Here is a 3,004-nt window from a genome sequence, read left to right on the forward strand (position 1 = left end):
ATTCAAATTTTCATCATCAGGTGTTTGGAAGAAAGCGCCAAAGTCTTAGGGCTGGTCAAAATGGGATGTTTACATATGTGAAGCAAATGAATATAGACTGTGTCGTCCATTTTGAAAAAACTTGATTTCATTATCTTGAAAATGTTTTGAACAGTATACAAAACACAAAAAATTGAATTGTATGAAAAATCAATTTTATTCCAAATTGAATAACACAACTTTCACCCATTGGCATGCATTGAGTTAGTAGAAAAACACACACAAGCAGGATGCTAAAGCATAAAAGCTTACATATTTACCGAGTCCCGCAAAAAAGGTACAAAACAAAGTTAGCAAAAATATGTATGCTTCTATATACAAGATCCTAATGCAATTCACACATGAAATGCAACTAAAGATCTTGCTTCTAATGTGTATGACATGTAAAACAGCTTAAAACATGAGGTAGCACACAAAATCGCATAATAATTGATAAAACTGATAGATGCAAATTCAGCCGAATCTTAAGGCATAAAACATGGATGCAAAGCATGGATATGACGACAATCATAATATACAACATATGTACAACATATGGAAAGCATGTAAAAGAATGGGATAGAAAAGAAGCAGGGTTGGGAAATGATTACATCGCTGAATATTACAAATCCGAATAAATGAGGAGAGGAATAAAATAATTACAACAAGTTAAATCCTCACAAAGACTCTCTAATTAACATAAATAAACAAAAGCAGAAGCTTCGGGGGGTCTCGGAGACCGTCGGAGACTGTTCTGCACAAACCCCAAGAAACTGCCAAATTCTGTCCAGGAAAAAGGTGCCGGCCAGCCACTCAGGTTAGACCAAATGCTCTGTTTTCGTTCCGGAAGCCAGAAAAACAAACGGGAAGTGTGTAAGTGGCTCAACTAACCACTTCTAATTAGCTCACAACAGGTTTATAACATGAAATTGAAACAAGAAAAGCAATACAAGAAAGAAAATAGAAGAAAACGCAAGAAATGCTAGAAAATAAAAAGTGTGCATAATTTACCTTCCAAAGAAAGGATTTGATTTTCAAACTTCATTTTGATTTCCCTCAAGCTTGTGGAGGTGTGTTCTCAATTCTCAGGTTGAAAATTCAAAATTCAAGTTGGAATGGTGTTTTTGGGCTATTTAACAGTGTTTTTGGGCGGAGTTGTTCCAACTCTTTATTTTTTTCTCAAATTCAACAACACTCACTCTCTTTTGATCAAGGCTACTAGAATTAGGTTCTAACAGAATTTATGAGATGGTTTTGGTGTATGAAAGATAGAATTTCAGTGTATGTTTTGAAGAAATGAAAGTTTTGGTTCAAAGCTTTCTTTCTCTCTTTTATCTCTAACTCTCTATTTTTCTCTCAATGCAATTCTCTTCTTTTCTTCAATCTAATCTCTCCCTATCTCTATATTAGAAATGAATGGAATGTCAAGTCAAGGAGGTAGGAGATAAGGTGGGAGACCATGATATGGATGGACAATGATGGTTTGAAATGGATGCCATCTTTTAGGAAGATGTCAAACCTCCCTTTTGACAATGGTGACCAAATGAAGACAATGGAGGATCATTGCCAGGGCAGAGGGAGGGTGTATCTAACATAAAAGATCTGAAATGGGCATGACCCACACGTTTTTATCAAGAATTTTGTCAAAACTGTCATACTTTTGAGAAAAGTAGTCGTCCGACCACTTTTGTGGATGACCGGATAGTTTTTTGAACCAGCCGGCCACTTGATGATCAACCTGGCCACTTTTGTGGGCGGCCAGCCAGAAAAGTTGCTGCTCACTCCCTTTTCTGTCCGGTCGGACAATATTTATGCCGACTGGAAATTACTCACTGATTTTTTTTTTTTTAGTTTTATTTATGGAAAACAAGGTCTTTTCAGCATAATTCTCATTTTTTCCTCCTATTTCCACACTGTTCTTTGCTCAATTTTCTCAGAAAAATTTTCATTTTGAAGTTTAAAAGTGAGCCTTGGAAAACTACGAAAATATTCGAAATCAAGCGCGAAAATAAAGGCTCGAAAGAGAAGTTTGAAAGGGACTTGAACACTTGGCCAAAACAGGCTTAAAGTTGGAAATAAAGCTCAAATTCCATTATTCCACTGAGAATTATGTGAGAAACACAATCTTATTTTCATCATCGGGTAATCAAAAGGAAGCGCCCAAGTCTTAGGAACGGTCAAAATGGGGTGTCCATAGCCGTGTCACTGCCGCAGCCTAAGTGGTTTGATTTTTACCTACCACAATTTGGCGCTGTCTGTGGAAATTTTTGTAGCCAAAAGCCTAGCTCCACTTGTTGAGATTCCAAATTATCCATGGCGGCAGAAGACGCCAACCCATTTACTGAGGATGACCATGATGGGAACCTCTCCCCAAGCCAACGAAGGTGCCCTTTGAATGTTGGAATGTCGCAGGAACGACGCGAACAAGAAGAGAGAAACCTACTCACCATTGAAAACTTAGAAAGCAACAATTGGGCGTAAGAGTTAGCTAGTTGTGATTGAACCATATGTGCTATGAACTAGTAGCTTAAGGAGCTTGCTGACCAAGATAGGCCTTAAAGCAAGATCAGACCTAACCACTGGTACCCCAAGGGAAAAATGAGGGATACTTGCGCTCCCTAAGAAATAGGTAATCACAATGATCTAAGGGGAGGATGCTGACTGAGTCAAACCCGAGACCTGCACTGACCCATAAGGCTGGTGGAACCAGTCACGTGGCGAGTAGTCTGCCCCGATCTGAGGGGCACCGTTAGACTTCTTCCAAACGAAAGGAGTATCAAACAGAGGATTATGCCTGTTCAGACGACGTAAGATCTTTTCTGCACAAAAGGGAAGTAGTATGAGGAAAACATCCAAGGAGGTTAGGTCCAGCCCAGAGTTTTGACTTCCCCATAGAGGACATGAAGGCATTTATTAATACCTGGAGGAGGGAGAGGGCAGTCCAGGACCAGACTAGACAGCACTCTAGATTAGTTGTGAAAATATT

At 39.0% G+C, this 3,004-nt stretch overlaps 1 long non-coding RNA gene across 1 annotated transcript; it reads right to left on the reverse strand.

The window, feature by feature from the left end:
• Positions 1–445: 445 nt before the first annotated feature.
• Positions 446–1,495, reverse strand: LOC145813379 (uncharacterized). The gene is made up of 2 exons (XR_014356382.1): positions 1,030–1,495; positions 446–850 (listed from the first exon to the last, which is right to left on the reverse strand). It is a non-coding gene; the product is annotated as an uncharacterized LOC145813379 (long non-coding RNA).
• Between the last annotated feature and the right edge of the window lie 1,509 nt (positions 1,496–3,004).

The sequence above is a fragment of the Camellia sinensis genome, chromosome 15, assembly GCF_055761805.1.
Source record: "Camellia sinensis isolate YWXY chromosome 15, ASM5576180v1, whole genome shotgun sequence".
NCBI lineage: Eukaryota > Viridiplantae > Streptophyta > Magnoliopsida > Ericales > Theaceae > Camellia > Camellia sinensis.